The following is a 24,474-nucleotide window of genomic DNA, read 5'->3' on the forward strand; positions in this document are numbered from 1 at the left end:
TTTTTATATGACTTCAATTCATACTAGCAAACTTACATACTTAAAGAAGTAATTGACTTAGGAACCTCGTTACTCTAAGGTGTCTTCTATGTTCAGTGGACAGATCTTAAGAGCTTTCTCCAATTTTCTATTTTGTAATGTAGAAAGAACACAAAATGCAAATATGCCTAATTTTTGCATCTCATCTAAATGTCTACAGTCAATTGCATTTAATAAAGATCCAAATTTATTTTGTACTAAATTAAAATGCAGGGAACAAGACTGATTTCACTTAGGAAATAGATTATAGGTAGATGGAGATATGCTCCTGGAGCTGAGCTAAATTTTTCTATTCTTTTTATAACTATCAGTCAGAAATAGTTACCAGCTGAGTACAATTTGACTCTGCTTGAGGTAGAAATAAATGACATGCAAAATTTATCTATTTTTGTACATCACAACATCTTAACATATGAATGCTACAAACTATGAATAACAATTGTAATCTCATCTGTCTTGTTCAACAAGATGATACTTTTCTAATCTACTAGGAAATTACATGCACATTCAACCAATCCCAAATATAGTAAAACCTTCATATATATGGACTTACCAAAGTTTTCAGTAAGGCAATTGGAAAGATATCGAATGTGTCCACTTTCTTTGGAGGAGCAAGTAGTGTAGACATATAATTCTCTCCAAGAACATTCCATAACACTATTTAACTATTTAATATGGATATGGAACCTATTTCCCAGCCATTCCCTTTGTCCCTAGCAGGAATTGCCCAGAGTTAGGTTGGTCTTTAAGGTACAGCTATACTATTCTTGTTCACTCCCAGATCTTGGTCTCTTTATTGCATAAATATTGTCTCTGGATTGCCTTTGGGATTACTCAAATATTTCCTCCATATGTTTTTTTGGGTAATAGTTCACTCCACAGATAGCACTGTCATGTGAAAAGGGGAGATTTCCTCAAACCCTTGTGTTTTATTTGTCTGTCACTGTCCCAGGAAAACCAAGACCCTTGTGCCCAACCCATTATATGGACTTTCCTCTGAGCAGCCTGCTGGATAGGAGGATACTTCAACTCACTTGTTCAGGGTCACACACCAACAGCATAGGTCAGATTCCCTCCCAGTTCTCCACACTTTTGAGTATGTTACCCACTGTCAGTGACTGCTAGTACCCTTGAGGGACTCACAGTAACAGTTTACAGAATAACACTCTTTATTATCTACAATGGTAATAGAAAATTGTGACAGATGAAGGTTCAAAGATTGCCATTTACACTATGTGACTGCAAAAAGGTATTCAAACCAATATACAAGCAAGTTCGAATCCCCAGTCAAAGCTAGCTTGAGAAAATCAATCAGCACACGTAGAATATAGTTCTTACTTCATAGGCATCCCTATGGGGGAGAAAGCAGGTTCAGAATGTCTACTGATCCCAGAAGTTACAATGGAGTCTTCCCAAACTTCTCTTTATTCCTAACTTTAGTTTTATACTACTCCTTTACATTTAGATGAAGCGTGAGTGACTCTAGTCACACATACCTTTGTTGCTAATTGGTGTAAAATTCTCTTGTTTCACACTTAAAGTTATGATAAAATCCACAGCGCTTGCTCAATGAGGAGTGGTTGCACCTTGGAGGCAAGTAATTTTGGGAAGGAGGTATGCACAATTATTACAATTAGGTTAAAACAAACCAAGATCTTCCACAGTGAGTGATTTCACCACTGTTGCTGGTTCAGCATCAAGACCTCTTCTATCTCCATTGGATGAAGGCTGCTATGGTCTTTATCAGCTACAAAGTACCATCGAGTTCCCCTTCCTGAAAGGATTTCAACAGAGCCTGGCCACAGTATTTCCACTCTGCTACACCCTCTGTTTCATCCCCTTAACATGTGCTTGCAGACTGTGTGTGTAGGAAATCGGCGTGGAAAGTTTTGGATGTGCCAACAGCATTCCATTCAGAGAGTAGCAACTTCATTTCAGGCTATAATTTCCATACTGTTATAACTTCTGTTAAGATGTGAACAAAGCTTCCCTGTTTCCTTTAATTTTACCCCCAGTCATTTTTTCACAAGCAATCATTAAGCAGTATGAGTAAAACTGCAAATAGTTTGTCTCCTTCTATATTATTCAGTGCTCAAGCAGTGTTGAAACATTCTTGTTGTGTTTAAATATCCTTTATGACAAAATGTATTTTCCTGTTTCCCTGCTAAGCACCATGAAGCTTGAAATGACCTTCCATACCACAAAAGTAAGAATTGCTTTAAGTTATGCAGGGACAATATATGGGACATCTTAAGCTGTAGCATGCAGTCTGTCTGATCTAGAGAGGCTCTGAGCAAGCTAGACATACACCATTTGAATAAAATGCAGATGTAACCTCAGAAATGCAGCTATAGATCCTTATTGTACATAAATAAAGAATAAATAATATTTTTTATAGTAGAAGACCTTATACCTAAACATGATCCTTGAAGTACCTGTTTATGAAGCTCTAGATCTTAAAATAAGCTTTCCATTTCGTAATGCAAAGATTTTGAGCTGGTAATATAAATCACTATTTGTTTTGTTTTCTACTATAGCAGATTGTGCTACTCTTGGGATTTGTCTTTCATCTTTCCAAAGATTTTATTACAATATTTAATAAAGTTCTATGATGTATCTTCTTTATTATATTAATTCTTACATGGAGTGTTTTTGTACCCTGAAGTTCTTCTTTAGTTGTTTTAATCTGTGCCAGGCTAGTTTCTCTAGATCAAAAGATTAAAAATTTCTAACTCCTGAATTGATTGGAACATAGCAGCACTATAAATCCTTGTGATAGATTTTCTTGCATCAAAATTAGGTCAGCTTTATTACTTACTTTGCAGTTGTTTCTTTTTCTATGAAATGGTATTGACAAAAAGAGCAAGTTAGTTTATACAGTCTAGTATAAAATCCTTATTTACTTTATCAAACCCTGGTACTAGATACGTACGTACATGGTATTTTTGCAGAGTGTATTAGATGCGTGTGACATCTTTTTTTTTCAGAAAATATCTCCTAGACAGAAGCATTAATTCTAATTTAAATTATAGCATGAAGATTGTACATGTGTAACATTAAACAGAGGTTTCAGAAGAAAGGTTGGACTAAACTTCTGAAAGTCATTTTTTTCTGGCAGTAAAAAAAAGGATTAAATTTTGTAGTGGACAGAATTATAGGATTGAACTTATAAGAATTTCCAGATGGTTTGTTTTTTTACTTGCTCAATGTTTGCTTTCATTTTAATACTACTTATAAACTACTCTTATCTCACAACAGAAAATTGAGTATAACTAGTTTCTACATATCCTTTCAGCTGACCACTTGTCCTTCACCCTGCAATGGTCATACAACTCTATGTCTATCTATGTCTAGAAGTCATTAGGAAAATCGTTCCCATTATATATAATCTGAAAACTCACAATTGGCTTTATATCACAGGTCTAATAATACTTTTACTGATCCAGTGACTCACCCCTCCACCTTGCTACAACCTCCTTTCAGACAGTTGTAGAGAGACATAAGGTCCTCCCTGAGCCTCCTTTTCTCCAGGCTGAACACCTCCAGCTCCCTCAGCTGCTCCTTATAAGAGGACTAGATTTACACTCTAGACCCTTCACCACTTCATTGTCCTTCTCTGGACACACACCAGCGCTTTAATGTCTTTCTTGTAGTGAGGCACCCAAAACTGAACAAGTTGCAGCCGCACCACTGCTGAGTACAGAGGGACAATCACTGCCCTAGTCCTGTTCGCCACACTATTTCTGATATAAGTAAGGATGCTATTTATCTTCTTGGCCACACTGAGAACTCCCTGCGGCTTTTCTTTTCCAGGCTAAAAAGTTCTCTTAACCTTTCTTCATAGGAGATACGCTCTAACCCTTTGTTGCAGTCTCTGCAGTATTTCCATGTCTCTTTTGTACTGAGGAGCCAAAATTGACAATGACTGTAATCACATAGTCCCAATCAACCATGCTACTTAATGGTAGTTAATCCCATGGCTCCTCTGCTTCAGAGGACTCCAACTCAATCTCTCCAAATCAATCCAGCACAGATGGGGCTAGGTCTCAGCACCCAGAACCACCGGGAACTGAGGCCAGAAATCATTCACTGCCTTTTTCTATTTAAAAATATTGATGTAATCATAAAGTCTAGTTCATGAAATCACATTTTTCAAATGATCCTGGTATCCAGATTCAAGTCTTTGATGCTTTGGTTAAACACACTGCAGTACATTAAGAACTTTAATTATTTTAATCATTCTATTTCCATAGAGAGTGGAATTAAAGTTTTACCACTTGAGGGAAAAATGTAGCACCTTAGTTAACAACGTGTTTGAAGGAGGATTTCAGCTGAGACATAGGACTTTGAACTGGAACAGTTTTTGCAGACAATTACTTCTCTTTGAACCTGATTTTCTGAATACAAGGACTGGTAAAATATGGGAACCTAACTTGGCCAACATTTGGCTTGAACTTCCTTCCTTCAAGTAAGTATTCTCAGACAAAGTATGTGCCAATATGTCTCAGTTTAAGGAGACTGAGGTGCTTTGCTAAGGAGGATGAGTTATGAGGTAGACCAAACTCCTCTCTCTCAGCAATTGTAAATCTGAAATTAAGAGGCTCCAGTCGAGGAAGTATGGAAAAAGGAAGAAATAACAACCCTTTATTAAAGGATATACGTATATTGGCAAAACCAGCAACAGAACACAAAAACAACTAAACAATAATCCTGTACCCAAAAGTCCCCTTCAAAAAAGAAACAGTTTGATACTTCTCTGTCCTCTAGCACAATTCTAATCACCATTGGCAGGGAGTGCTGTTGGATCCCTGGAGGAGCAGAGCCTGCAGTGCTTGGTGTTGGTCAGCAGGGGGTGCTGTTGGGCTCTGGCGGTCACCGTCTGAGGCCCTGGATCGCAGGAGAAGCCAAAAAATGGAGATTTCTCCCCCTACCAAGGAAGGGAAGGGGAAAAAGGGGAAAGCAGGGCCATTTCTTTCCCACTAAACTCACAATGTCTGCGGCTGGCTGTGCTTGGTGAGCACAAACTCTCCAATGAAATCTGAACAGGTCCGGCTGGCAACAGAGCGGACCGTAGGCAAGCTGAGGCCAGAGAACAGCCAGATGACCAGGCCAAGAGCAAAACAGCCTCAGAGCTTTTCCAGCACGCACCTTGTCCTCATAAAGGCAAAAAGTGAAGTGCCGCTTTCCAAGGAGAGGAGGGGAGAAAAACTCCCCACCCCTGCCCCCAGCCTTAGAGAGGGCTATCAGCCTGGAATGTAGTTCTGCCAGCCAGCTCCTTTGTGTATGTCAATCACCCAATGCAGAAAACTGTCTTCCCCATTCAACATCCCTCCCCGACATTGCAACAGAAGAAAGAAAATTCCGATTTGTTTTTTTGGAACAAGTAAACCCATGACACAATAGGAGCAGATTTATAAGGAGAAATAATTGCTTTGCTGTTATAGAGTAATTCTAGGTGAACACTACAGAGTAACTGGCAATACTGGCAAAAACCCCCTTGGCCAAACAGCATATTAAGAGCTCTCCAAGAGAGCATCTTTTGCTCATGTTTCATCCAAAAGTAATCCCCTTTATGTTTTGTAAGACTGAATTATAATGTTGACCAAATATAGCAAGCGGAAGTAGTGATAGATTTGCTTCAAAGGGCAACCTGAACTAAAAAGCTAATAAATATGTACTACAAAGCATCAGAAAGATCTTTGACCTCCTAATGCCAGGTCTCATTTGAACACAAACTAGGGCAATGAGAAAATTCAGAGCTGTATAATGAGACAACATAAGGACTAAAGAGTTTATTACAAATATTTGCTCTGCCTAACTGCTCCTGCCATGTGGAATTTTTTCTTCCAGTCTTGCTCTAAAACAACTTTTATTGACTCTGTGGTTTTCAATCCTTTGCACAATACAATCAATTTTTCTTCAGGAGGGGACTTGTCTGTATTTTCTTATTTATCTCCTCAGTAGTAAAATTGCTATAAATTCCTAATGTGTCACTCTGTACCATCCTGAAAATACTTCTTTACTTCCAGTGAAGGAATAATGTTCTGTTCTTTGCATGCACTTCTACCTGACCTGAAAAGCAACAGGAGAAAACAAACAGTGTGTCCATCCATATCCTTTAAAAAGTAGAGAACACATATTTATTGTGAAAAAACAATTAGAAAAAATTGGAATCCACTATACTATTCAAAGCAAAAATAAACCACAAGCTCACAGAACAAGAGAAATCTGTTTATCTTGTCCTAGACATAGATAGCTTCTGTTACAATCATGTGTTGATAGAGCAACTTTTTAAACACACTTACCCACAGATATTCTTGCATTTGCATTGAATCCTCTGAAAAAAAAAAAGCCTTTGCTTTGTTTGTTCTTTTTGACAGTCTATCTAGTTTCACTGTGGGGTTTGGGTGGGATTTTTGTTTTGTTTTGTTTTGTTTTTAATTCCCCTTTTTTACCACATAATCTTATTGATATGTTCTCTAAGCTACTGTTGCTGTCAGGATGTATGTCACTTGCTTTGATGAGGATCAGGCTGCATACAGAAATTCATTTTCAGTGGATACAGGGAGACGTTTCTTGGCAGTGATGGTAGAAAGCATCTAAAAGAAGTGCCATTGTGCTATAAGAAATGGGTTCCAAGCAAGGTACCTTTTATTGTGTCTTAGGCTTCAGCCTGAGAATGCCAAACTCCCACATTCATCTCTTCTTCCTTTCTGCCTTCCTCCCTCCCTCCCTCCCTCCCTCCCTCCCTCCCTCCCTCCTTCCTTCCCTTTCTCCCTTCTCCTTCCCTCCCTCTCTCTCTGTCACAGCTATCAGTTTCATCCAGGTTTATTCTTTTCCATGTATTGTGCAATTCTGGTATAGTTGTAGAAATTGGCTTTCCCAGGAACAAAACCTAAATGATATAAAGAGACACTGTGCCCCAGTGGGCTAGAAATTAACTCAAATGCATAAAAATTCGTATCAAAATTATTCTCAAAACAATCAACTTTCCCTGTTTTTTTCTGCTATCCCCAAAACTCAAATTTCCATTAATATGGAGTGAAAATCATTGGTTAGTTTAAAGAAGAAATCATAAAGAAGAATCATAAAGTGTATCTGAAAACAGCCTAGAATTACTGTCGGTATATATATATTACAAAGGACCTATAGACTTCACAGTTCTCTGAAAAACGGTTTTGTATAGTGATAAATACTTTTGTCTAGCCTCCATCACCTGAATATTCTATTTTTACCTTATGCCAGAAATCTAAGCTTCAAGCAGACATCCTAATGAGAGTGCATGCTGTGACAATCTGCTGGGTAAGCTACTATATGCAGAGCAATTTCATTCTTTTTAATATATGTGGTCTGCCTATGAATACTTGATGTTTCCTTTTACTCCTATCTCATCAAATTCAGGTAAAGATCCATGAAAAGGCAACAGCAAAAAAACCATCTGAGTGACATAAACGCCTTCTTAGCTTTGCATTTATAAGCCATTTTTTTGTTAGTGTAATTGAATTTACTGATAAGCACCTGGGACTTTTTTGTGTGGTTGTTCTTAGATTAGTAATACCTTCTCCTAACCTAATGTGCAACAGCAATTTTTGTCTGTTCATGATTCCTTAGCTAACAAAATTAGGTTCTACATAAGATACCTTTACTGTTGAGTCTATGTTGTCAGAAGTTTCAAAACAGCAAGAATCAAGATCTGAGAGGAGGAAAAAAATTATCTTTTCCTACCCACATGCATTCTGCATGATATACTTCAATACTGGTAGTTTATTTTGAAAAAGAATATATTATAATTCACCAGCAGTAGAACATCATAACTTTAAGGTAATAAATAATGATTTGTATGACTGCTTTAATCTAACAAATTTAGTTTCTTATGGTTTCTTTGACATATCTAGAACAGATAGGGCAGAAATTATATTGAAGAAAGAATAACCCTACAGCATCAAAACCGAAACTTGTAATGCAGCCATGAAGGGTAGAGCATCCCTTCTACTTTCAAGCAGATTATTCCAGACAACTAAATTCTGCAGTCAGTATAAGTCAAAATGGAGTCTACCTACTCTCCTACTGAATCTATAATAACTATTCTTAGTAACTCTATTGTGACAAATATTTTGCTTCAAATACTCTTCTGATCTCAAGAGCAATTTCAGACACCTCGAGAACAGAAATGTGTGCTTCCTGAACATCACAATTATTCACCTAAAGGACTATTTGACCAAAGCTGTTATATCATCAAGATGGCTTTGTATATCTTCACAATTCAAAATATTTATCTATTTGAATATATCATTAACTGGAAGAGAAAGACTACCACAATAACTATAAATATTGTCTTTAATTTTAAGAAACTATACAGTGCTATTTGGTAACAGCCCTCTGAATATGCATTTAAAAGCACATTAAAACACGCTTGGATTTCTAAATCTTGTGGTAGAACAATTTACCTAAACCTTTGGTTCAAACTGAAATCAAGAAGAGTCTTCACTTATCTCTTAACGAGAAGTTATTGCTTCAAATTTGTAGCACCTTTCTTGTTCCAAATCAATTTTTACTATTAATAATAAGCACTAGAAAGGCAATGTTCTGTGTTTCCTATGTCCTTGTACTCTTCCTTAGTCAATCCATGATTCACCTAGGTGGACCATTGGCTAGAACTAACAGGTTGTTTTTAATTTCTGTCTAATCACAGAATCACAGAATGGGTCAGGCTGGAAGGGACCACCGTGGATTATCCAGTCCAGCCTCCATGCTCAAGCAGGGTTGTCCTAAAGCACATTGCATAGGATTGCGTCCAGATGGCTCTTGAATATCTATGGTGAGGAAGACTTCATTATTTCTCTGGGCAATCCGTTCCACTGTGTGGTCACCAGCATAGTAAGGAAATTCTTCCCCATGTTCAAGTGGAACTTCCTGTGCATCATTTTCTGCCTGTTGCCTCTTGTCCTATTGCTTGGCAACACAAGAAAAGCCTGGGTCCATTCTCTTGACACCCTCCCTTCAGATGCTTTTATACATTGGTGTGGTGTCCTCTCAGTCATCTCTTCTCAAGGCTGAACAGGTCCAGCTCCCTCAGCCTTTCCTCATAAGTCAGGTACTCCAGTCCCTTTTTTACTTTGTTACTGGACATCTGCTGAATCTGCTCCAGGAGCTTCATGTCTTTCTTGTACTGAGGAGCCAAAACTGGTCACAACATTCCTGGTGTAGCCTCACCAGGGCTGAGTATAGGGGCAGGATCACCTCCCTGACCTGCTGGCAATGCTCTTCTGATTGTACCCCAGGACACCATTGGCCTTCTTGAGGCCAAGGGCACACTGCTGGTTCATGGACAGCTTGTTGTCCACCAGGACCCCCAGGTTCTTCTCCAGAATATTCTAATAGTAAATTATTTCCACAGCTGTCAATTTCTTTACTGGAAATATAGCTGTTAGTGTTCCAAGCTTTTTAGTTTGATTTCTATTCCTATAAGATAAATATTTTTCAAATATCTGCAATCTAAATTTTTACAGTCAAAAGTTTTCAAGTCAAAATAAAAAGGCAGACAGGCAGAAAAGAGTGCTTATCATAAGTGTTATATGTCTTATGTTAGGAAGCCTCGGTTAAACAAGACAAAAAGTGATCTGTGATCCAGAAAAAAAAAAACAACATTTGGAGATGTTGATACATTTTCACTAGCCTACTAATTATTTGATAAGCCCTAACAGCACTCAGTGGCATCACAGTTCTCATCTGAACCACAAACTTGAGATTTCTTTCATAGAAGTTATGTACAGGGTGGAGATGGAGGATTCTTCTGTGTGCTTCGAACTGACTGAAGTACACAGCTGCTATTCATCAGGCTTTCTATCTGGGCCTGGGGATTCAGAAGCCAGGCCTAGAAGTCTGGCTGTCGAAATATAAGTTTAACTCCTGATAATTTTTGTTCAACCATGAGTGATTGAACATACAAGTTATTTCCTGTGAAATGAATATAGGAAACAGGGGAAGTCCAGGTCTATGATTTAGATAAATCCAGAGTTGTACGATTTAATTTGCATATAATAAAAACATAAAACCTGGTAACATCTGCAGCACAACAGGGTTTTATTTTTATTGCCTACAATTACACCACCACAGTTACAGGGAAATTCAATATAAAAAATATGTTATAACTCATTATGACCTCTAAAGCAAATTATGACGTGTATTTAGTGCAAACACACACATTCTTATATATTTGTATTTATATATAAATATAAACATGCACACAATATTTAACAGGAAGTGTTCAGCACTGTGTAAAACAGAATATAAACAATTTATTTCTTTGTAATTCACATTAGAAACGAGGGTAAGCACACTTAACAATTCTTCTGCTATTTCTGCTACAGAAAATAACATATCTAAATGTTGATTGCATTTAATAAATATGGAGACATTGCAAGGAAAAAGAAAACTTTGGTTTCTTTTTCCATTTTTTTCCCCAAAGACAGTTATGAATTTGAAACCAGAGAGAAAATAGAATTAGTCTGACACATTACATATATATCTTGTATTTTCAGAAGGTCATTGCCTACCTTCACCATTTTCTGTTATTGGTTTCTGTGGTTAAAATGTCACAATGGAAGAAAGCTCACACATTTAAATAAGGAAAAAAAAGGGTTATTGTTGTGCATTTATGCATCTATGTGTTTTCCCATTTAATTTCTCCTCAGTAAATAATTTAATTTGCCAAAAAGCTAAAAGTAAAACAAATGTAGTTTACATGAAAAGTTTAAATCACAGTAGGAATCAAAATATGGTAATAATGATCTTCAGAATAAATAGGATACAATAGGGCTCTATGCTGGTACCTATCCTGATTAAAATCACTATCAAACACCTGCAGGAGACAAGGGAGTGCAGAATGACATCAAGCTTGAAGGCAACACCGAGCTGCAGGTTATGAGTCAGTACATTGAAGGGTAGAGCCACCCAGAGTATCCTAAAAAGGGTGGAAAAATGCATCAACAGAATTTTATGAAAGGACAAATGCAAAATCCAGCATCTGGACTGTGCTATGGTGTAATGAAAAATACATATTTAAATAATTTGAAGTTTTAACAAATTTCTTACCTGAAAAGACTAAAGATTTTTGATTCCACATCCATATTGGGGCACAGACTCAAAAATATAGATGTCTGTGTGATTGTGGATAACTGTTTTAATGGGGAAAAAAGATGTTAGCAATAAACTAGTTAATTTACAGAGAAGATGATCTAAGTATAGTCCACTAGCTACCAACAATAGTTTTAATTTGAGAGGAAAATGGCGACATTTCCTTTAGGTTAATATTGCAGACCATGTTAACTTTTATTTTCCTTCAAATGGAGAAAAATATCTACATGGAATGAAACCAAATCTCAGTCAATTGATTTATTTATTTTTATCCAGTTCAGAAGCATTTATTTTGGTAATGCCAGATAATCTTTAATCACAGCAAGTCAGCAAAGAAGCATAGTTTAAAATTATGTTCCCAGGTCTGAGTATTTTAACTTCTGATCCATCCCATCTTTAGAAATCTGCATTTAATCTCCCAAAGATCTTTGTTAGGATAAAACAGAACTTTGTATTCTCTACCAAAATTGTTGATAAACTACAATTTCAAAGTGTCCTCAGAAAATATATTTTGTTTTTCCTACCTAAAACAGGTAGTATACTATATTGCCCCTGAAGTTAACTTGAACGGGTCAGCATACTTTACTACAATATTTCTGCAGTACCAAATCGCTTATGCTTTTCATATTTTTGATAAGATTGTTCTAACATGTTAAAAACAAAGCCACTGCTAATAAAGCCACTAATGTATAGACTGTTTTTCCTCATAAATTAAACTTCAAAATACAACAGAATCATCTGCTTTCTAAATCTTTATTTTACTAAACATTGTAGATAACTGAATCAAGATACTCATAACATGTACATACATTTCATGCATCAAGTATTTATTTTAACTTCATTTAATTTATCTTCAAGATGGTAGCGATTTCTGAAAGACTGTCTTTGTAGAGTTAGCTGAACTGTATCCTAAAAACTTAGCGATGTAAATCCACTGCCAGTGGTTTATATTATCTTTGGTGAATTAATCCTCACCAAAGGAATGATAGTGGTTGCTTTATGTCTAAAACTTTGTTAATAAGTGTGAACATTAAGATGGATCAGAAGACTGCAGTAATTATTTAGTTTGCCTATACCAAGATTCACATTAATTCCAAACATGATTGTCACATAATGCCAGAATTTAATTTAAAGAAAGGATTATACACAGATTAGCTGTCTTATTTAAAGGAAAAAGAAAAGAAAAAAAAAAGGGAACCAGACACGGACACATGTCCAAACTTATGTATGAGATATCATATTGTGAAATTATTTTTATTAGCACAGCATAGCATGTTTTATAAGATATAAGAACTAGATACATTGCATTTCAATGCAATTTAAACAAGTCTACAAATAAATGAAGCAATTTCTATTTTATAGATTACGAGAAACTAATAATCTTTGAACTGGATATAAATGATGAGAATAATTTAAGGAGAAAATTTGAGGAGTATAATAAGGATGACATTGACATGGCAAATATGCTGTTTGCTTAGTGATATGAGACTGATTTACTAAAATAAACTTTGTGTTAAAATTATAGTTCTTAGAAGCATATAACAAGAAATCAATGGAAATGTAATTCTAGAGTAGGATTTTAAAGGGGTTGTTGTGTGGTTTTGGCATATCTTTTGTATTAATTTCACATTGTACACATATATAACTCCATATATGATCTCAGTTAAGGGTTTCATTTTCACATGTCAATTCTTTAACAACATCTGTCATCTTTGAGTCTGTAGGAGTAGACCTTTCTGCTTTGGAGTTGCAGAAGCAATGCTAGAAAGCAAATTATTCTTTAGATTCACTGACCTGTCCCATATCCAACTGAATTTGTTCTGAAAGCATTTGTGAGATTCAATCCTTTGGGGGAAATGTTTTACTTTGTTTTGTTTTGTTTATTTCAGGTAAATGCTGTTTGGAAGATCAGCTCTGATGCTGCAAGTCTTTATTTCTCTGGAAGCTCAGTTTTCTTGAATTGAGAATATAACTTTCTTCAGTCTTGAAAGTTGAAGTGACACAGACATTACCTCAGGTGAGCAATTCAAACATACTAAAATCTGTCTCTTTGTAGACCCCACAGTACATCAGATTTGGAGGGCAGGAAACTATACGTAGGTTTCAAGTTTAGAGTGTCTGTTCTTGTACCTTTCCTTCCAAATGAAATTGGGTCAGATTGGATCTATTCAGGTCCCAAAAAGGATTCCTTGATATTTAATGCTATTGCTTCTCTGGCTTAGGTTTCTGTAATATTTGTCAGTATACATGTGCATGTGTATGGATAGATTGCCTTAAAGGAGTCCTACTGCAGGAGTATCTACCTTCCAGGCTGAAAGAAAATGGTACTATTCACTGATGTTAGTCACATTAAACATCACTACATAATGAAACACTAATTGAATGCCCTTTTTTTGTGTGACTATAATTAGGACTTTGTGTGATGTTTTTCATCCTACAATTAATAGGATCAGTTATAAGTGCAGTTTAGAAACAAACTATCCAAAAACTACTAGATGGCAATTATTCATTTGATTAGATAGAACTGAGAAAACAATTCCTATGGTTGTGTAAGGGTCTTTAAAAATTGGATCTAAAAAAACAGTTTAGATTAAATGCTTTGGATGCTTTATAGAGATACAGTGTATTAAAAGCAACTACTGATTAATGTTTCAAATTTTACTTTCATAAACCAAAGGTTACAGTATTTTAAAGGTGACATGATGTAGTGGTTTGAGCCAAGTTTTCCCCCTGAAACTAGGAAAGTGGTAACCCCCAGGGGGTGGTGACCCTTGGGGCTTGACCCAATCAATGCTCCTGCAAAATATAAACATATCTCTGGAGACCGGAAGAGAAGCAGTGGTTCTTCTTGTGAGAAGAAGGGTGGCCATGTTGTAGAAGCCACGAAGCAGGGGCTTAGGGCCCCTGGGGGCTTTGCCCCCCCCCCAGCCCCCGGTTGGGGGGCTGCAGGGACTCAGAATTGAACTAAGTGCCTGTGTCTGAGATGCCGAAGGAGTTTTCTCCACTGCGAGTGGGTGACGGAGCAGCAGGGACAGCAGCGTCTGAAGAGCAGTGGCAAAGAGCCAACTGATAAGGACCAGAAGGAGGAACATAAGCCAGTATGCTGCATGGAAGACACAGAGATGTCTGAGGAGAAAGGAAAGCAGAAAGGCAGCACCTGAAAGAGGACTGAGCCAGCAGCAGGAACAGAGTTTCGAGGGGTAAGAACTGGATAAACCAAAACCCCCAAACTCGCTAGAGACCCCTCTGAGAAAGAGGAGGGGGTGGTGGACTGAGAGGAGTCCTAAAGTGCAGTATGCACTGCTGAGAGGAGCTAGGAAGCTCATGGCCTCCTGAGAGATAAGCCAGGACGGCCGAAGGAATGTGTGTGTGTGGGGGGTGACCTTGGCCCCCCCTGCTCCAGCTTCAGAGAAGCTGGCAGCCATCTTTGAGGCAGAGCATGGGAGCTCTGCACAGGGGCTTGATTTCCCCTGAAGATACCAGACCGTCACGAAGACCCCGGTGCTTCGTGATATGACCATGGTGTAGCGGCCGTGTCTGGGGTTACGCAGCCCATGGAAAGACCCCCTGTTTGAAGACGGGGGCCGAGAGAGGCTTGGAAGACCTCCCTCTTGTGTGCTGGCAGAGAGCCAGCAACTACTACTGCTGCCTGAAAGAGAAGAAGAAAGCCTGCTGCCTAGAGAGACACCTGTTGCTCAGAGACTGGAAGGGGTCTTTTCTTCTTCTTCTCTCCTGGACTTTTATTTGGAGGGGGAAGAGATTTGGCCCATTGTAAATATTACTGTCATGGTAGAGATAGATATAGAGTTAAGATTGTATGCAGTGTATTATAGTATTTATTTATGTGTATAGTCTTTGTAATATATTCCTTCCCCCATATTGAGTCTCGTGTTTTTGTCTGGAAAACCCATCTCACATGGGGTTGAGATGTGGGTGGGGGGCTAGGAATTAGAATTGGATTTTGGGCCTTGCTGAAACCATGACACATGAACCTAACTTCAATTTTGTAGTCTAAAGCAGAAAACTGCAGTCATAAGGAGAATTCTGACATTACAGAAAAGTGCTCTAGTGACTATGTATAGGATAATGCTTTCTTCCTAGTTTCTCTGAATATCAGTAATTTTACTGCTAAACTTGAGATTAATGTACTTTAAATTAAAAAAAAATATTGCTGTGAATAATATCTCAAATTCCATTATATTCTTCTCCCTCTTAGTCTAAAGAGAGAAAAAAAGGTGCAATAATTTTAGAAAAATAATAATTATTTTTTTTAATTTTAGCTAGCTAAATAAGATACTATTTTATTTTTCCCTTGCTTTTTATATGGAAAGGCATAGTAAGCATTTTTCTGTTGGAAGATTGCAAACAATTTGCATGAGAGTAATACACATTTTAGACTGACATTCTTAAATATTCTGTTGAAGCAACTGTAAATGCAGTGTGCATATGAAAGAAAGAATATTCATGATCTGGTATATTTACTGTGTTATTTACCTAAGGTAATTCTAATTCTTAGTTTCACTGTCTATCTAATATGCAAGTGAGTGATTCTCTAGTATTTTAATTTTATGAGCTCAGCTAGAATTAAAGCAAAGATAAAAAAATAAATGGCAAATGAAATTTGGGATATGATTTTATTTTAAAATTCTTGTTATATAACAACTGGCACTGTGACATTGTACCCATCATGTGTGTGTTGCCTCCAACCTGAGAGACTTCTCCGAATCTGACAGACTTACAGAGTTTATTTGTGTTTCCCCTCAGTGTAATTTGGCTCAACAATACATCTTCCTCACTTCTTGAATATTGGTTCCTCGGGGAAAAAAATATTCTCCTTAGAGAGGTTTTTGTTTGTTATGCAGACTTTTGTTCACCACATATATGAAAGATCATATTTCCAGTACCTGATGTTGTAAGTCCCTTGTACTGAAAACGTACCTTCTTTTGTTTAGCTAACATTATTTGCTATTTTCACTTAAGAGTTTGGGAGAATTCTAAAGTGTTTTTTATTTCTCCTTAAATGTCTTTAAATACAGACTAGCCATTAGCTTCCCTTTCTTTCACGAGGTCTACTAAAAAATCAGTTTCAAGTTAAACTAATCTCCAGTTGTGAAAAGGAAGTCTCACAAGCTTAGGAAGCTTCGCACCTTTTTACATGTGAAATTTATGTTTCTGAAAAGCTGGTGTATATGTTTTACTTTTTTCCATTAGATTTCTCTGCCTCATGTATGCTATTACTAAAAAGTACAGTTTAAGATATACTGTCACTTCACTGACTAATAACTCATCCTTGTGATTTTTAACATGTCAAAACAAGAATAAAGCTTGGTAGAGAGGGAAGAGGCAGTGAGAATGGGTATTTTAAGTGCAAAGTAGTTCAGCTTAATTTTTGTAAGTACACAATCTATAAAATGAAAAGGAAATCCCTGACTCTTCAAATGACATTTTAATAATAATATTTGTTTGTTTGTAATTGTCAATTATGTCTAAAAGTTTTCATGAAAATTCCCTTTTGAATTGACACCAGTAAATATGCTAAGGCACCCTGTTGGTTAATTAGACATATTTTATATAGTTGTATTTTACATTGTCACAAAAAAAGAGAAATTTTTTATTAGATATTTCCTCTGTCTATAACAAAGTTTAAAGACTGGGGAAAAAAAACCTGCTGTCCATCAAGGATAGCCACAGCAAGTGTTCTTCCTTTTGAAAGTACTTCAAAAGTAGCACCCCTTCCCCCCCCATTTTTCTACCTGTACTATAATTTCCAAAGTAACATAGGGTCTTTAAAAAAAAATTAGGATTTTTCTTTCCATTAATGTTCATACCATTAATATTTCAGACTGTCAGTCTGACAAATTCAGAAATAACTGGAGTAGTAAAGGAACAAGAAGGATTACTCTATATGCTTTCAAAATGTATGAGGACTGTGAAGTTCTTTATATGAAAAAAGCAGATCAATCTTACTTTATCTTATCTAACAGCAGCAAAGGTATAATACAAAGCATGTGTCAAAGAAATATAACTTAGCAGTTTGCAAAAATTTAGCCCTGCAATAACTGTGTCAATCACATAAAAGCTTTAAAGTAGTAAGAATAGTTTTAGGAAGACTTCTTGTGGAATTATGATTCACAATTTACATTATTCTTCCACAGAAAAAAAGAAAAGTACTTGTTTGTCTTCAATTTAAATATTATGCTACATGAATATTAATTATATTCTTTTAGAAAAAAAAAGACAAGCTTAATAAGTCAGATCATTAGATCATGAGGTCATTTATCTTCCTTACGACAGCAGCAAATAATTGATTTCTTTAAAAAAGATAATGTATACCCACAAACATAAAGTACAACAGTCTCAGTAGGTGTTCTCTTGAGTACAGGAGCGTCGTCCAAGCACACATGCACATGCATGCACACACAGAAAGAGTTTGGAAAATCTACTCCTCAAATCCTTAAAGTTTTTGCATAAATTTTTATTCATTAAGAAGTGTCATGGGTTTACTAGGTCCCCCCCCCGGACATGAAGATGGTTAGTTCCAGGGTGGACTTCCTGATGCAGACCAAGGAGGAGAACCAATCGAAAGTTCTAGTAACGCCTCTGCGAATGACATATTTAAGAGAGGTGGAAGAGAAGGTTTGTTGCGCAGAAGAAATTCCAGTGAGAGAAGAGGCTCTTTGGGTGGCCTTGCCGCCTCCCCCGCCACAACGGGGGAGGGGTGGCGGCAGGCTGGCCAGGCCTCCGACTGAGCTGGGACAGGCTGAAGGGCCCTGTTGTGGCACAGCTGCACCCAGGATGGAACAAACGGATGCACGAAATGAAGGAGGATTACTATCATGCTGTGGGAGGCCTAAGAGAGAGTGAAGTCCTTTGGAAAATTTGTAACTTGGAGAGGGAGAGAGAGAGAGAGAGAAGCCACGCTGGAGCAGGTTTATTCTGGGCAGGACTTCGTAGCCCCGTGGGGAATCCACGATGGTATAATACCCTCTGTCAGAGACTATATTCTATGAAAAACCATCCGGGTATAGAGACTGAGCTGCAACCCAGAACCTGTGGCCCGGGGGAGGGGTGGACCAACTTGGAGGGGTCCCCTGAGAACTTATTCCCCTGGGAGGGACTCCATGGAGCAGGGGAAGGACTCAGAGCTTTGGCCCCCCTGTAATCCATGGTGAAGATCATGGTGAGGCAGGCTATCTTCCTGCAGCCCATGAAGGACCATCAGGGTGCAGAGACCCCCGGTACCCCAATGAAGAGAGACCCTCAAGTGTGACAGATTTGGAAGAGCTATCGCCCTGGGATTAAAGAAGGGACTTCTCCTCCTGCATTGATGTATGGGGAGGAGGGGTGGTTTGAAAAAGGTGTGAAAAAGATCAGAACTTTCAGTTCTTGTTCAGCATTCTTCACAACTTCTTTTTCACCTACTAGAACAAGTAAATCTTTGGAAATACATGGGATCATCAGAACTTTATCACAGGGAAAGCTGTTTAAAATCTCTCGCTCTCTAGTTCCTATCCTGTTAGCAATAAATTTAAATGTTATCCCCATGTCGAGTCTGTTTTGCCTGTGTGACCTTTCCCAACTTTTAGCAATTTTGTGGGGGTTTGAAATCCGGCCAGAGTAAACCCACAACAAGAAGCCATAAAATGAATGTAGATAGATGTCTACAATCCAAACCCTGAAATGGAATTTTTCTCACTTGATTTGTAATGTATACATCAAAATGAAATTAATTATGCCATAAGCAATCTAGACAGCTGAGATCTCTCTCCTCCTATCATTTATGTTACGAGTGTACCATTATAAACCTGTTGAGACAAAGACATTATTTTCTTTTGTGTTTGTACAACAGTAAGCACATATAAGCCCTGAGGGTAGAGATATAATCATAGTATAAATGACACAAAGAATGTATTTCTAGGAATTATTTTCAATGTACACTTTTGAAGCAATTACTTTTTTATATGCATCTGTGTAGGGTATGGGAAGAGTGGTTGCAGAAAAGATTTGAGGAGATTTTTATCAGTCATAATACCTTCCAGTTCCAAAACAAATAATTGCTGTCAAGTATTTTATTAAAATATGAGAACATAAATATTTATAGCATGTATATATAAAAAGGGTTTGGACTTAGATTTTTTAAAAAAATAAATATTGTATCAATAATTATATTAATGGAACCATTTAGAAGTTAACTGAAACCATATTCATGCAGGTCTAAGTATCAATCAATCATTTAGATTCATCAAATCAAAGAAAATATTAGAGTTTGAATCTAGCGTGTTATGTGTTCTTTCAAGCTTGGTATTAGCAATTCTAAACATAAAATCACATGTACACAACTTATAAGGAAATGATAATATTTTCAAAAATAAGTGTGACAAATTAGGAAATTATGTAATTATTAAAAAAGGTGCTTAGTAAAGTGAGTTTTAATTACTTTTTCAACCCACAGTACACATGGTTTCATATTTAGTGAAAAAGTATTGCATAGTGCCCACCAGTGGTTTAGCCATCCAATATTTAGGTGTTGAGTTTTATCTGATCACTCAGATCATCTGATCATCTGATCACAGGACCCTTTCAATAGCAAATGGATAGGTATAGACTCTACTGGAAGATATTCCATTTTCATAATTTTAGGGAGTATTGGACTGTGTATGTTAATAGGCTACAAATAACTGGGGATAGACAGGGATGGTGAGTGGTGAGTAGAAGGTTGAATGTCCAGAACTGAGCTTCTGAACTCTCAAACAGAAGACTCCTACTTGGTAGCTGCAGTGGGTACAGGTTGATGGTAAATTTTGCAACAGTTAAACAGTACTGTCATGTACTGAATCCTCCATTTAATAACAGAAGAGACAAGGAACAGAGGCAGCAACTGATGGTCTGCTAATGTATTGTACTTCTGCATACACACTGCTTAGATTGGGGAAGCCAGGGACCATGACCCACAAAAAAGAACTGGTGCTAAAAACTCAGTTTCTGTAAAGAAGAAATGATCTTGGAGAAACTAAGGGACCCTGGAAAGAAGACAACAATCCTGATTGGAGGAAAGGTCTGGAAAGTGGGGGAAGATCCCAGAGATCAGAGAGCTGTGTGGAGACAAAACACAGGGAACACCCAGGGAAGGACCTTTGCCAGTGATGCATAAGAGTGGCAGCTATGAGCAGCAGCACCTCATAGACCGATACAACATTCTGCCCAGCCTTTCCAGAGCAGCAGAGACCTTTCTGTTAGAAAATGTAATGCTGTGGGCTAGTGAGTGAGTAAGCACATAAGCAATCAATTAAGCTCTTGTGAGCTAATCAAGTAGTCTAAAAACTCCTGACTCATTGGTTGTTATCCAGATCCACCATCTGGATTCACAGTCCAGATATCTGCTGTCCAGATCCACTACTATTTGTCATTTATTCACTTTGGCTATTAAGAGTGCTTGTAGGGTTCTTACCTATCTCCTGCACTGCTTTGATTAGCACCTGCAGCAGGACAGCATGCAATGACCATGATTTCTCAGGGGCTTTGATTTCAACCCCCAAACATTTCACTCTTCTGTCACTAGCACAGCAAGGACCCTGCTGATTAGACAGACTTCAGCCAGTTGTTACACAACACCATGGGTTGTCATTTATTGTGTCTTGCCTGTGACACCCTCTTGAAGTGACTACCTTTTCCATTTGTTTAATGAAGAAGAACTGTCAAGAACATTTTGAAATATAAGCACATTTACATAGTGAATTACTCTTGTTTATATGCTTATAAATTCCTTCAAAGGCTCTATTTCTTTCAAAGATATTTCTTTCTACAAGCCTTGTTATCTCTTTCCATTATATTTACCACCATCTCCACCTATTTTATTCTGTGGTGTAATGATTTCAAAGTAGAGAAACCAAAATTACTTGTTTGTGATTCTCCATATTTCCCAAGAGTCCTTGTTAAGTTATCATTGTAGTTGACAGGAAGTTGGCTGTTAGCTTTTGTAACTTCCCTATTCCTAGCAAAGAGATTCCTAGTTAAGTTCCTTCAGAATTCATAGGCATATAATATCTGTTTCTCCCAATGTGTGAATAGATCATAATAAGCCAAATGAGATAGGATGAGTATTATTTTTGTTCATCATCTTCTGGTATTCTCATCTAAGTCAGTTCCTCTGTTTCTTCTCTTTTGATGTTTTAACTTTTCTTCTCTTCAGAGAAGAAAAAACTTTTTAAAAAGAATTGTTACTAAATCATCTAGTTTCCATTCAGACTTCCTGTGAAATTCTGGATTCCGTTCTTCTTAAAACAATTTTATTCAGCAGTATTTTATTCTCCTAGAAGATTCCTCTCAAAATATTTTCCTGGCATGTCCCATATCGGGGACATTCTTGTTTGTTTGCTTGTTTTGTTTAGTCTTGGGCTCCTTTCACAATTTTGTAAGACTCAGAGGACAGAAAATGACCTTACAGAGCATTTTAAAATATCAGATATAAGATAGCAATCAGTCTATCATTAACACTTTTCAGAGACTTTAAATTTCTTCTTTGAAACATTCAATGTAATCAGTGTTGAGATGTAGGTTTACCTAGTTTAAGATTTGATGTTAATAAAGTGACATAAGGGAAAAGCATCAGCAAAGTGAATGTTTGACACATAAAGAAAGAGATGATAATAGAAATTCTTGAAGGAAGACCAGCTATTTCTAAAGAGAAGAAGACCTGGCTATGTTATGATTAATTTCATGCTTTGCCACTTTTCAATTCTTTGAAAGCTAATGATAATAAGGAAAATTGCTTCTTAGTCTAAGCAGCAGCTTAAATGAAACCAATAAAACCTAAATAGTCCAACTTTTATGCGTTAGTTAAATATTCTTTTATCTCTTAGAGCTAAAGTGGATAATGAAACTTTTTACTTAAGGGACTTATCAGTGAAAGTGGAAATTTTGATATTTTTACGTTACATGTCTAGAGTGTCAAAATTAAAATGTTGCTGCCATGGGTAAGAGGGAGTCTTATGGGTTACGAATTAGTACTGTCTAAGAGAACAAAAAAGGAAGTTATAGATATTAATTTTTCTTTTCAATTAGAGATAAAAGTGAATTTTTTTCTGTTCATAAGTGTCTCAAAACACATTCTAAGTGATCTAAGAAGAAAGATAGATAAGTCCTGAACTTTGTAGTCTGTTTAGATAAGCAAAAATAGTCAGCGTTAGACAATAAAGATCGTGATAGAGGCCTCAGGGTTAGACACTGATGATTGCAGAGAGATTCTTTTTTAAAGAGTATAAGATTCAAAGGATGTTTTAAGCAAATATGTATAAAAACATGACTTACAGGAATAAAACTTTTAATGTCATTTGGTTGAAGGAAGGTGATGGATCTTGAAGCCAGAAGATAACTCTAAAAGATCACCAGGCACCACATAGTGAACTAAGAAAAACTGAACATCTGTTTGCAAGGTAGAACATAGACTTTAGACTGTTCCTGCAGCTTTCTAAACATACGTAAAAATGCCTCTTTCCTAAAGGGCTCTGAACTTAATGGACTGAATAAAAAAAATGCAGGTAAGAGAAAAAATGAAAAGTAACTTTTATTATCTTACACAGAGGATATAGTGACAGAATAAAGAAAAAAGAAAAGGTGATCCTCAGGCTTAGTTCAGTTGGATAATTACTGAAATGCACTGCCTTTAAAACTGTTGGTCCCGAAATTGTAGTCTTAAGACTTTGTCTACCTAGCCCTGAAATAAATAAACTTTATCTATTGTTCTAGAATGGCTCTGGATATTGAACAGTAGATATTTAAATGTATTACCTTAAAAAGTTAAACTTCTAAAGTAATTCTATTTCTTGGTAGATTGCAGTGTCTTTATCACCCTCATAAACATATAGTGGTGGTTTTGACTACTCCAACTTAGGCACTGGAAAATCCGAAGTGATTAGTTTAACTTAAAAGAAGAGCAAAGATTGGAAAAACTTTAGATGATCTTCCATTTTGATGGCATCAAGTGTAGAAATACTAGAAACATATATTTCTCTGGAATTTTGGTGTCCGAGAAGAAATCAACCAACCAACCAAAGAATGTGAAGGAATACGTTTGATGTTGACTTTAATTATTAAAAATATACATATTAAAAGAAATATAATATTATGAGTAATATTGATATGCAGAATTGAAAAGAGACAATTTCAGACTTGAAATTGTTATTTGTCATGAATTGCTGAAGGCACCAATGATAGCCTGCTGCTTAGAAATGATTTTCAATTCATTTTACTTAAGTTCTTTTTTAGGGAGCCTAATATAAGTTTGGTGCAGATTTCAGTGTTTAGCACATGCTGAATGAGATGCAGCAGCTTAAACTAATTTACAAAAATAGTGCTATAATGAACACCACAATTACCATAGTACCTCATTTTTTTATTGCTAGCAAATACAATATTAATCTGAGCTCTATGTATTATTCCATTCTCTAAAGTAAACCACATAACTTTATGTTGACTGCTAGAACAGTGCTGAAAAAGGTGCCTGCAGGGATGGGTGAACCAGTGATTGTAGCAGGCATATAGCTTTTCTTTTTATGCTACACATGCAAGAGATAACTGAAGATTCAATCTTCTCTTTCCCATCTCATTATGAGGAGGGGAAGAGGTGATGTGTATGTTTGTGGCCCTTGGATTCTCTTTCTCTGCTTCAGAAACACTTGAGAGTAGATATCTGCCTACAGCCATAAAAGCTATTAAAGAATTACAAAAGTTCAGATCAGCAGAAGCATTTTGCAGTTCAGCCAGGGTGTGCAGCTTGAGAATTGCAAATATCTTGGGTCTGCCTGTAAGAAGTAGTGCCTTTGGGAAGGCATTCTAAAAATTGTGCAGGGGGGTGTAGTCTGACTTGCAGGTGAGGAAATAGAGGCTTACAATATGAATTCTAAGGTATATTTTAGTATTTTTCAGAAGTGACCTAAGCATTTAGATGCCTGAACTCTAAGTGCCAAAACCACTTTTCAAAGGACACAAACTCCTAACCCACTTAGAATGTCTCTGCACCAGCATTTTAGTTCAAATTAGGAGTGTACTTTGAAGTAAATCTCCCAGTCACCAATACCCCCCAAAAACCCCACCTCTTGCTATCCTCCACACTGCAGAGCACAAACTTACCTGCTCAGGACCCCAAGAACCTACACATTGTGCTAGTTAGTAGTGTAAGGCTTGCCTTGGCCTGGGCCAGCTGTAGCTTATTGCAACAGTCCTAGAGCTCAACCAATTGATGCCTGCCCTGCTATAGCTGAAGCCCTGGGAGTGTCATATGTGGTAATGTTCTTGAACTCC

General features: G+C 36.9%; 1 long non-coding RNA gene across 1 annotated transcript; it reads right to left on the reverse strand.

Annotated features, from left to right (window-relative positions):
- Positions 1-6,280: 6,280 nt before the first annotated feature.
- Positions 6,281-24,456, reverse strand: LOC113963805. The gene is made up of 3 exons (XR_003532964.1): positions 24,304-24,456; positions 20,624-20,747; positions 6,281-6,376 (listed from the first exon to the last, which is right to left on the reverse strand). It is a non-coding gene; the product is annotated as an uncharacterized LOC113963805 (long non-coding RNA).
- Positions 24,457-24,474: the final 18 nt, after the last annotated feature.

Source organism: Neopelma chrysocephalum, unplaced genomic scaffold (assembly GCF_003984885.1).
Source record: "Neopelma chrysocephalum unplaced genomic scaffold, ASM398488v2 Primary Assembly neopelma1_25, whole genome shotgun sequence".
NCBI classification, from domain to species: Eukaryota; Metazoa; Chordata; class Aves; order Passeriformes; family Pipridae; genus Neopelma; species Neopelma chrysocephalum.